Raw genomic sequence first — 13,362 nt, forward strand, 5'->3', positions numbered from 1 at the left:
AAGTTAAGATTGAGTTTTACTTCATAGTTGATTGTTGAATTGTTTTTATTGAGTTTTTAGAAATATATCTTTTATGAATTAAATCAGAAAAAATTATTGTGATTGTTGATATTTTAGAAATATATCTTTCAGAAAGAATTATTATCAGTTTTGGTTATAATATTATGCATGCATTTGGTTACGCTATTAATTATTTATTTCCTCAGTTAATTGTTTTTGTTGAGTTTTTAGAAATATATCTATCATGAATTAAATCAAGAATTATAGTGAGTTCTATCCGCCAAGCAAATCTAAAAAAATCGCTTATGAGTAATACAAGTTAATAGGTTGATCCAATAAAGAAAGAATTCCGGCCAATCTGGACTAATCAAAAGAAGCATGATGTTCTGATGCTTTTAGATTGACCAAGATTTGCTTGTAAGTTGGTTAAGTAATTTTCTTATCATGCCTTTGGAAACATGAATCTGGAAACCTTTTGACAGCCGTAGACTGTTTGGGCCATCTACAGGCACATTAATCTTCTGAATATGTTGCCGAAAATCATACTTTTCACCGGAACACATTCGCGCCCTGAACAAGATATACACATATATGCCACTTCAGACTATTATCATAAACCATCCGATTATTCAGCAACCATAGTCTTGATACGTGGAAAACATCACAACATCCTTCAAAAGTCTCGAGTACAAAAAGTTTTCTAAGTATTTGTAATCACCAAGTATTGAGGAATAAAATACAAGGGCAGTATTGACGGTGACTTTGGCGAAGTCTTATCACCAATTAATCAGGATCAGACAAGTGATGCTTCCTCTGACAATGTAATCTTGGAACATGAAGATTAATCACATTCAGTTCTGCTCCCACGAGGTGATAAAGGTGCGCATAGTTCTGTTCAAATGGATGTATCAGAAGGAAGGGACTCATTCAGCCTTCATGTAAATCTTCCGTGATCAGCCCCATCTAAGAAGGCAGTGCCACCAGCTGAATGATCGTACTTGCAGGACGACCCAAACTTACAAGTTCCATAACGGCAGAAGTGTGAGCATACACTCTGACCCTAAATCATTTACGCATAAAGAGACCATTGACTGGCTCTTCCGCCACACTGAGCCATCAATCATTGCGGCCACGGGTACAGGAACGGTTCCCGCTCAATCAATATCTTGCTCATATGATGTTATTACATCATCACTGTCATCAACATCAATTTTTTCTCCTTCAAGTTCATCTACAAATGTGGTTCTCACTAATTATTCACCAAGAATGTTTAATTATGTGGGAAGAGTCGGGGTGAGTCTTCCTTTAAGTTCATCCAAAATGGTGGGAGCCACCATTGTGGGAGCCATCATTGTGGATGAATTTAAAGGAAGACTCACCCCGACTCCTCCCACATTATTAAACATTCTTGGTGAATTGTTGATGAACTTAAAAGATGAAAAAATTGATGTTGATGACTGTAATGATGTAATAACATCATATGAGCTTAGATATCGATTGAGCGGGAACAGTTCTTGTACCAGTGGCCACATGATTGATGACTTAGTGTGGCAGAAGATCCACTCAATGGTCTCCCCATGCGTAAATGATTTAGGGCCAGAGTGTCTACTCACACTTCAGCCGTAAAGTTCATCAACAATGATGTACCTTCCAAATTGCTTATCATTAAGGATCATTTGATATGCAGGAGCCTAAAGAGTTCAAAGAGAAATACAAATTTAGCAAAGCAAAACTATGGTATGATGAAGTACTAAGAGCTACAAAAGCATCCTTATCAACCTTGGGAGCTTTGTCATATACATTCTAAGCGTCCGGTGACGAGAAACTAAATATTGTGAAAAACACAGCATAAGAGATACTCCCTCTGTCCCATTTAATTGTATACGTTTCTTTTCAACTGTTCGACACGCATTTCAATGCTCTTATAAAATATAGTAGTCCGCTTCTTCGACTCCTCGGTCAAAATACCATCTCTCAGCATACCCTAAAGACATAGCACCAGCAGGGAGCATTGTTAGTAAGAAGTCCGGAGAAGTTTCCCAAGAATCGGGTAAACTGTTAAGCCAACAAAGTCCCAATATTTCTTCTTCAAATTTAATACCAACGTCAGACATTTGATAACCAGGCCTTGAACCATTACATGATCAAACAGAAGTGGGCCCTCTTTATATCTCCAATCATCATCTGCTTTAACAAAACAACTTATTATTTCCTGTCTTAGCAGCACATATTTTTCAAGGTTTGTCCACCAAAGTTTTGGCATTTGTTTCCTTGGCTATATGATTCCTAACATTTTCTCCACCCAACATCGAGTTGTAACCACAAACTTGCTGATTTTCAAAATCCCAATCTTCATCAGTTTATTTGAGGCTTAGTTCGAATGACAGGCAAGTGAAGGACTTTTAACATATGCAAATCTTTCATTTTACCACTCACAATTGTGATAATTTTTGCCATTCCAACAAATCATCCTACTAATATTCGGCTCCAGGGGGAAATATTTCAACACAGCGGATCACACAAAGATATAACCTCGCCTGAATACCAATTTGGTAAGGGAAGAAAACCACTGCTTGTCAAAGTAATTTAACCACAAACCCAAATCAGTTCAAATGTACTATGACAAATATTTTCCCAGCTCTGCAAGAAAATTCAGGCCCCGAAGTTAATAGACATTCAACACTGAATGGCATCAAAACAGAAGCATAAAACTAAAATAGCAACTAAGTGAAGCTGTAAAATGAAATGAAGAGAAGCAAACACACACACCACAATTTTTACGTGGAAAACCTCTCCAAATCGAAGAGGGAAAAACGACAGCAGGACCTCTGTCCACCAAAACTCTGTCACTAGTCACAAGAAATGCGTACAAGAGAGTCTCAAACATCATATAGATTGATGAACACAACCCCAAGAAGTACATAAACATCAACAACATACACATGAGGTGAAAAAGGATGGAATCAACCTAAAACGCGAGGTGCTGTCGGAAATGATTGTCGAACGATGTGACCGTTCAAAAAATCCAATCTCCACAGTTCAGATGACAAGCCTGTATCTGAAACCTGCCAGTTAAATTTCGACTCAATCCGACACAAAGCCTTCCTGATCGAGTTTTTCTAAAGCAAGACAAGTGAATAAGTTTCTCCCACAGACAATGCTCTTACGCTATTCGTCAGCCTGATGTTTTTATGCCCTTCAAATTCTGATGTCTATACAATTTCTTTTATTTCTTCCACCCACACCCTTGGACTAAGTGAGAGTAAGTGTAATTTATGGGTCTCAAGGATTGGGCTATAATCACATAGGAGGGAATAAATGCGATAGGCCCAACAATATCCATCTCCTCCCATCTGGCTTCTCCAACGTCCACAAAAAGCCTGATATATGCTGTCATTCGCATACTCAACTCAAGAGGGTTTCTCAGCACTAGCATTGCCAATAAAGCTTGTCGATTTCCATGAGGAACTAAGCCCCCTTATCAATCGAACTTTCTTGAACACTTTGCCTTGCTTTCACACTTCCTCAACAGTGTAACTTTTCCCACTCTCCCTCAAGATTAATCACAGGGGTGGCCAGGTTCTGGTCAAGAACCAACCGGGGAGCAAACAACCACCAAAGACTTATTAAGATGGGGTGTATTGATTGGGTGGATTTTAAATGCATTTTTTGTTGTCATAAATCCGAGGGGTATTCGATTGGGATTGTTTGCAAATCCATTAAACTCTTGAGGTATTCAATTAGGATATTTAAACTATGTACAACATCTAGTGGTTATTCAATGCGGATTTTAAACTATGCTTTAAAATCCGATGGTATTCACATTGGGATTGTGTAAATCATTAAATCTGATTGGGATTCAAATGCTGATTGGATTGTTTTCATTCATAAAATGATGGATTTTGTGCATTCCTTCAGTGTATTTTAAGTTTTTTGAAACTCCCACCAATTCAATGGGATTTCGAAGCATTGCTACCTAATCCTATCAACTCGCTCGACATTTCATCAAGAATCCGCAAAAAATCAAACTAGCCATACAACTCCATTAAAATCCATAGGACTAAACCAATTACATAAAATCCCAATCGAATACACCCCGTAAGTCTAAAAAAAAGTATTGTCGTTCAAAGGGCAATGAGACAGGGGGGATAATTTACCCATATACCATACACACAAGCTTCTTTCTAATTTTATGAAATATAGCATGGGTCCTCACAATTCTTCGAGGGTCGGACGAAAGTCAGGGGTAAAGGGAGGGTTTTGAAGCCATGCAAAACACTGTTTGTGTTACAAGGGCGTTTGTTATACCCTGCTACTGGCCTTAATTCTTGCCATTGAAGTTTACAAAAAAAGTATACAACAATTTAAACAGACACCAAGAAATGTATGATATCAGAATTCATACATACAAGCGTATGTGAGCGTTAGAAGGGCCGATGCAGGGGTGATGTGATGAAGAAAAGACGAGAGAGACAGAAGTTCAAAGAAAAGAGCAGTAGCAAGTGCTGGTATATGTGGTTTTTTTGGGGACTATCGGTAATCATATAGACAGGGTTGCTCCTCATTTTCGATTCCAATTTTTTTCTTTTCGATTTAACCCGCAGAAAAGAAGAGACCTAGGGATGTGGTGAATGTGTTTTAGCCAAACTTTACAATAAAAGCGGTTATTTAATGAATTTGCGGATTTAAGTATATGAGAATGAAAATATTTTTTACTGTGGTTCGGTGTTTCAGCCACCTATTTGTTGATTTTCTCATTAATTTGCATATCAATGTGTGTATGTATCACTTTTATTCTTGAATGGATCTCATCTTGTTGAATTTGGGCTTGCACTCTTATCTCAATGCTTAAATGTGTGTGCTATATTTTTTTTATCACTTAGAGGATGAACAGAGCTTCCAAGTTCTTTTTTTGAAAAATGAAATATGTTACTCATGATCATAGTCCTTTTAGTTTGTTGATTTGATCTTTATGTGATGAATGAAATGTATATTTACTTTCTTTCGTATGGTATTTGGTGCCAAATTTAAAAATTTAATGGAAAAATATCGTGAAAATAATGAAATTATTGCAGTGAAGAGGAAAAAATTGAGGTTGCTGAATTTTCGGTATAATGAGACGTAGAGTATCGTATTTATATATAATTTCCATGTATGTAGTTTTTAGAGTGTCAAGACTCATATATATATATATACATAAGAATTATAAAGTACATAGTTAACATGTAAGTTGGTAGTTTGATTTTATATATTTAATACAGAATGAGAGGTTTAATTCTCTAGAGTCAGTTGTAGTTCAATATATTTCTTTAAATCTTTGAACTCCAGTTAATAAGATGATAAACGAGTAAATGAAATTATTAAAGATTGATAAATATATGATTCATCACCCACTGAAAAGTTGCAGAGCATATGCCCTGAAATTTCTTCGAACTGCATAATATATGAAGAAACTATGATTTGCAAATCGTATTTGAGAAAAGACATTTGTGTGGCAATATTGAAGTACGGATTAAGAAAGATTAGTGTTGTAAGCATTTTCAAACATAGTAGAATTTTCTCGAAAACTATTGGATGAATAATTGTAAATAGCTGAAATAAATACATAATATATTTAGGGTGTTAATTTGTTATATACAATAAAAGGAATCTTCGTGACTAGATGGCCTGAAAGAATAAAATTAATAGGACAATTTACCCGCGTAGTAAGATTGCAGTCTTTCTTTGTGTTGACATCAGATTTTACCTAGATTTCACATTTTTTCTACATATTAGGTTGAATAAGTTGTAGTGAGTCACGATTTTCGTATGTGATACGGGTTGCAAGTGTCCGATACAACGTACATGCCAATTTACGATGTGACTAAAGATATGATTGTTGCAGAGAGTCTTTGAGAAAAAATGGTGCATGTTGGTATAGAAGAGTATAAAATACATTATAATTTTGGTGATGTGAAAAGATCATTCGTCAAAAAAAACCAAGGATATTGAATAAAATTATAAATAGATGAAACGTTTGCATTATTTGATTGATATTATTTTTTTTACAGTAGGAGTGATCCTTGACGATATGGAGAAAAGATTTTGCAGATGACACTCCTTACAGTAAATGTAGCTTACTGATTGGAGTTGTGTTATATACATAATGTGGATTATATTACTGATAAAATAGACTATTCAGTGCTGGAACCAGTAGTTTTCTCCTTGAGGTTACCCCGATTTCAGTTTGCGATGTGAAATAGTAACTAGGTTCAAAGTGTGTAGATAATAACTCCAACTGCTATGTGTGTAAGAAGTATATGAAGACAAACCTCGGCTAGCTCTTTTATTCCGGTCATTCTCTTCTCCTTCGGTCGTGGCTACGGGAATCGGAGGTGGGAAAGTTGTTTCGCTCTTTTATCAAGTCATTCTCTCTCCTTCGGTCGTGCTGAAGGGATCGGAGGGGGAAAAGTTCTTTCGACAAAATCTGGGGTGTGAATGTTGAAGTCCAATTTCCTGTTTTGCTCCTGAGAGAGCTGTGGTCTTCTGTGTTCAAAGAATAGGTTTCGTCCTATATGGAGCTGTGTTTAGTCCACTATTGCCTGGTACTTGAATTTGTCACGGGGCAGCTAAACATGTCCCCAGGCTGGTTCTGGTCAGGCTCGCTTGATCAGAGTCCAAACTCGGCCCATCCTTCGGGAGAATCCCTAGGTCGGCCTCGCTCTAATTGTCGCTGGATTCGACCTTGTACGACAGGGTTACCATGATTGGACCTATTTGCCATGTGAAGACATGAAACCAAAACTTAACGTGATCAATGCAACAAGTTTTTTTATTTGATATTTACATATTTTGATAATTTACATATGGCGTATAATTTTATTTTATTTAATACTAACTATAAAATATTAATTTAAAAAAAATAAATAATGAAAAATATATTATCCATTTTTTATGTAAGTGAAAATAACATAAAATGTTTAATTTATTAGACTGTTGACCGTATGATTTGATTCTTAAACCATGTCAACATTTTAGGTGATCAAAATATACAATTTTATTTCTATAGATACAATCACGGTTTATGAACATTTGTAATTGAGAGATATAACGATTATAATTCCCTATACAACTTCGAATCACATAACCTAATTTTTAGATTATTATTTAAACAATATATAAAAATGGGGGAATCAATAAATCGATTACCACAAGTTTACAAATAGGGGTAAGAAACGAATGGGGGTATAAGATAAGAGACAGGAAAAAATGTCATTTTATTCTATTTTATGTGCGCCATTCTACTTGTGATTTTGTTCATCAAATTTAAAAATAATGCCATAACTTCTGTCTTTTTTCTGCAGGATTTGAGCTGATTTTATTTGAAATTTGGTCATGAGTCTTATCTAAAGCAAAAAAATTGCTACGATTGTGGCTACTGTTCTTTGTAATTATCACCTTAGAGAGTGAAAGAGTTTTCATGTTCAATTTCTTTTTAAATTAAAAACTATGTTGTTCATGCTCATGTGTTTTTTCTCTTGTTTTCTCTGTTTGCTATTTTGGATATGTGTATGATACTGTGATTGCATTGAATATCTTGTAATATTTCCTTGTTCTATAATTTTCTGAAATGATGTGTAGAATTATTGAAATTTTTGTTGCAAAAAGGTGAAATATACTCTTGATAGGGAGGAAAGAATTGATTATTACGGCTTTTTCGTTGTAATGAGATTTGAGAAGTGAAAAAACTGTTTGTTCTTTAGATTTTTCTTACTTTCAAAATAACATATTAACATTATAAAATAGAAAAATATATTGCATCAGTCTAGCACTTTTTAGTATTTATTGTCCTAATAGAAGTGGGTTTGCGGCATCCAAGTAATGCAACTTTACACCAAACTTGTGCAAGACAAATCTATGAAAATTGGAAGTAGGGGGAAATTTAAACTTAATAGAACCGCCGTGATTATTTTAAATTATACTCAGTGGAAACTATTATTTGGAAAACATTAGCACAAAACGCAAGTAGAAATGAATCATTATTTTGAGGAAGGAAAGAACAGAAATGATCTCGATGTCAATTTTAGATTCATCTTTGATGCGGACAATAAACTAACTTTTAGATCATTGTTTAAATCGAATCACAATTTGGTTGGTCTGTTACATCTCTGAATGATTGATAATTCTGGAACATAACGGTTCATAATCATTTGAATAAAATTTTCTTGAATGATAATTTTAATATTGTTCAATTGTTGTTTAAGCAAATATACTATATTGTTTACATTGTCTGTTACCAACTATTTTTTGTAAATTTAAACAAATATGATTATATAGTTGCATTATAATACATTTTTGAAACAATTGTTTATTAACTCGATGAAAAAACATTTTGATATGTTAAATCCATGTGTTTTTCTATTTAATTAATATATATTTTGAACAACTTATTAGATGTATAATCGGTATTTCTAAAAATCCACATTGTAAAAAATATCTCTGATTAATTCTTAAAATTTTTGGATTTTGGTAGCCGGTTGAATGTTTAAGAGTATAATTACACTGCAATATACTAACATATAAAAATTATTAAAATGTTAAATTTTTAGTTTTTCCTTCATAGAAATCATTTTAAGTTTATATATAAATTTTTTTATACATACCTCTCTATGTTAGTCGAGTAGACAAATAATAAAAAATAAAAATAAATAATCGGTAAATAATACACTATCGAGGAGAAACAATTAAAAGCATTCAGTGACTCTGGCGTGAGTCATGCCCTGGACCATGCCGGCCCTTTTTTAAGTCCTCATGCCAGACATTTTTTTCCTTCGTCCAGTAAATTTTTGTCTTTCGTCCAGCGAGGGTAGTTTAACAAATGATCTGAATCAGAGGTCTATCTGCAGAATTGGTGTCATTCAGGTGTTAACAAATGAGGCCTAACCTTTTCTGGATGATATCTATATCATAATGCATGGTACCCCTTGCCCCCATATTGAATCCTTCCTAATACCTCCGCATATCTGAACCTCCTGCAGTTCTTCAGAAGTATAGTGATTGGTACTGTAAACCTGCTGTAACCATCTATCAAAAATCCATGGCCATATAGACAAGTAACAAAAATTATAGCAGAGATATGGAACTATAGTCCATAAATATAACAAATTTTTATCATGTAGTTTGGTTCATCATAAAATGTAAGACAACAGATGTACATTCCTTGTGGCTGAAATGTCATTCTGAAACTGAAAAATTAATGAAGCGGCCTGAATCAACCGTAATGGTAGGAAGAAATGTCCAAGGACATGTTAAACTAGAAACGAGGTCCTTCTTTCACCGAGTAAGCCTTCTTTGGAGGGTGCTCATTGTTCTTGACCTAAGTGATGTCCTCGTCCACCTTCGAACTTTCCCCCAGTGACCATGGTTCCCTGGTCCGGTTTAGATGAGAGTTCCTCCTCCTTGGACTGTTTACCTTGAGCTATGTCCTCCTCTTTTATACATATATACGTTGATCTCTTAGGGGCCTTTCAGATTCTTCAGCTACAGGAGACTTGCCCCTTGAGGAAGGCTACAACGTGCAGCACGTCTCTTCATCTTTAATGTTCCTTTGGTTTTCTCAGAAGATAAGCAAATTGTGTGACTTCTTGAAGATTTGCATGGCGTTACGTCCACTGAAGTATGTCGACTTTGTGTTGGCACGCGGAGAAAGATTAGCCCCAGCTTGGCAGGCCTCATCGTGTCCCAGGGGAGACTGACCCTTCACATTAAAGCCGACTTATTCTCTCCTTATCTTCTTCCCTGGCTCCTGAAGAAATGTCACGCCAAATGTGATCCTCCCCAGTTCAATCAGCCATTAAATTTTGTTTCAGCCAAAAATCTTGGATAATCTGCCAAATATGCATCGCTAAAATATTATAAAAGACTGGTACGCAGGGAAGGCACGAGTACTACGTAGATTAATTTTTAAAATTTTTGCCATATGCACCAATTGTAAAGGACAGTATGCATTATTCAGGACAGATATGAAATGTTCATTTTCCCGTATGCTCCATGAAGTTTGCCAAAAAAAACAAAGAACGTTACAAGAAATGAGGGCAAGAGCTTGTGCAGCACAGGATATCTCTCTACTTCTCTACTGTAATTGAATACACGGTTGAAGCAGGATGACAGGGTTCTCTATAAAAAATTGCGGGTCTTGGTTTGGCTTTGGGTTTCTTGATTTTTTAACAAGAAGAAATGCAATTAGTTCATTTTTGGAAATTTTTGAAGTGTCTGGTCTTCACTTGTGCAACTGAAATCTGATACAAACGAAATGTTTTGCCATTGGAATTGAGAATGTGGAAGAGAAGAAGAAATGTGTGTATTGATTGTTTGTTTGTTTGTAGATGTGATGAGAATGTGTGATAGGTGATGTATGTCATAAAAAGGAGGGGTGATTTGGGCGGGAGTTGAGAGAAGAAATACTGCCGTGGATTCAAGGATTGAATGGACGATGATGGATGGATTTTGGTGCGGATCGATGACGTGGAGGGATGTTTGTGCCTGAAAGATGATTTTATCCGTTATTTGGATTGCGATGGCTTCTTATTTATGGGGATTGTTTTAAATAACGAGGGGGATGTTGGGCGGGAGTTGAGAGAATCCCTGGCCGTGGATTTCAGATGATTGACATGGACGATGAGTGGGATGGGGAATTTGTGCTTGCGGAGATCGATGACGTGGAGGGATTTTGTTTTGCTGACTGAAAGATGTTAAAGATGAGTATCCGTTGATTTGGATTGTGAAGGCTTTCTTTATACGGGGATGAATTATTAATAAAGGAGGGGATGTGTGGCGGGAGTTGAGGAATCGTGGCCGTGGCATTTCAGGGATTGAATGGGCGATGATGAGGATTTGGTGCGGTCGGATGACGTGGAGGCATTGTTGTGCTGAAGAGATTGTCCGTTTGATTTGCGATTGTGATAGGCTGTTTTATTTACGGTGGTCAGTGATTTACAGAAGTGAGGGGCGATCGAGAGCTGGCTTGTCCCAGTCATCAGACATTAGGTTGTTTAGCCAGAAACTTGGGATTAATCTGCGCAAAATTGCATAGATAATAATGTTATAAAAGGACTGCTAGCAGAAAGGCATGAACCGCACCAGGTTTGTGCCTCATACCTATGCTATTAAGTAGGTTATTTTAATAACTTGGTTGCAAGTATTGCACCAAATTGTGAAGGAGTCATGCATTCACAAGTAATTACTTTCAAATCCCATTAAGTACTAACAATTTTACAAAACTAATAATGTACCTGGTGACAAACGAGTAACGTGGGCATGCCCCCAAGAGCATCCAGTTCGTTTAAATTCAGCAGCATGCTGAAGACAGAGACATTGATTTAAAGTGGGTCCTCATAGTGGCCAGGTGGGCAGGGGAAACTCTCCAGTTCACTTCAAGGTCGGAAGCATCCTCATAGGTCAAAGCTATAAGAGCAAGTAGATGTAACCTGTGGAGGTCTTACTAAGGATTCTGCAATCCGCCCTGCATTCAATTTTAAGACAGAGTAGATGATTGCCTAAGTTTAAATCTATCTATATAAACTATGTGATAGCATTCATTACCTAGCCGGATCCGCCACAACATTGTTTAGCATATCTGGGGAACGAGACCACCAATCACTAGCAGCAACATCAAAACAAACCCCACTCCACTCTGATATTGCCACAATCAGCTGGGCAAGAGATATGCTTTCCACTTCAGTAGGTTTTATGATTGCACAACACACAGCAAAACATAAACCCAACAAACTAAGGCATTAAAAAAGTCCGCAGAAGCCACGCTCACATTGATCAGTCCATTTTCTTGAGTTAAATTTCTGGTTTGAGAGTCGCAGTGCCAGCGAGAATGAATGTTTGTTGCTTAATGGGAATATTATTACAATTATGTCAATTCAGAAAATTTCTCCTAATAATAATCCCGGGGGAAAAAGTATAGCGGGAGATCCTTGCCCAGGTATGTGCCGGTTGGTATGTATGCGTCACATTTGCCAGAGAAAAGCTTTTACCAGGCATCCCCTTCATTCTTTGTCCAATGCTCACGGTACCTGAGAAGTAAAATTACATAACCTTAATCATGATACCTTTATGGACCCCACATATGCTTTCATTTATAACTTTGCGACATATAAGACTGTTCACACAAATCATGCATTAAGAACTCGAGGTAATTCATGTCGAGTGAACGGCCCTGAAGAGAATGATAGTGCAAGATATAGAGCAATTGAATGTGGGAAACCGATGGAGAGTAGTTTTCTGACAGCCGACGATTTCAGCTTCTCCTGCGAACTGCAACTATCAGGAGTTGCGATATTTGAAGCCTTCCGAACAGTTGAATCCTGTGTGCGCTTAATCAATGTCAAGATAGATAAAGTATGAGATATGTAATAATTACAACCACAAAATCCAAGGCACAAGATGCCTGACCATGACTGAATCCTGAGTGGTAAGCCCTTGGAAAGGTGACGACAAAATTCTCCCGGATTTTTGACCCACCTGGTTTTGACCAAAGGATTCAAAAGTCACATACAATACATTGCCAGAAATTAACAGTTACAAGTTTTAGAATTGATTTGCTGTGAAATGTACGAATGGAGAGTGAAGAGATCAGCACTCTGGTTGTAACATTAGCAGAAAAACTATAGATTGCAAATTAGCTTTTCAGTAAAACCTGATGAAAGTAAAGTCTCATCCAGCTACCAATTCCATACAGGTTGAAAGATTAAGAGTATTGAAAAACATGGAGCATAGAACAGAAAGAGTTTTACCTGTAACATGGTGGAAGCCAGCATTAAGCATTACTTCAAGGAGACGTGACCGTTGTCTTTTAGCGCAGAAGTAGCATTAACGAGTAAGATAATTAACAAATATATGCAAAAAACCCTTCTGAATTAAGTACAGTTTTTACAATGATCACAATATGGTATTCTATATCTGTATGAAGAAGATGATATGAACTGGAAGAATTTATAAGTGCTCCCCACAAAAATGCACAAAGTTTAATCTTGAAGTTAACCTTAAATTAGACATACAAATTCAGAGAATCGGTTTTGTTAGCAAGTTTTATGGCAATTTCGGCACCCCACAAAATCTATCATTGGGCATATTCAGCACCAGTTTAAGAGCAAATTCTGATAAAACATAGAATGAGACAATGTAGGCCATCTGTCCTTATAGACCATTGGGGATGTAATCCCCGGGTATTCATCCTCAATTTAAACCGCAGCGGTGCACCCTTTGCCTCGTTGTTCCCCTCAAGTCCAATCAGTTATCTCCACATTTAACATTATCAGTAATCCGTCTTCTCATACTCAATCTCAAAGGTATCTGCATTCATACTGCAATCTC

Source organism: Daucus carota, chromosome 7 (genome assembly GCF_001625215.2).
Source record: "Daucus carota subsp. sativus chromosome 7, DH1 v3.0, whole genome shotgun sequence".
In the NCBI taxonomy this organism is placed as follows: Eukaryota; Viridiplantae; Streptophyta; class Magnoliopsida; order Apiales; family Apiaceae; genus Daucus; species Daucus carota.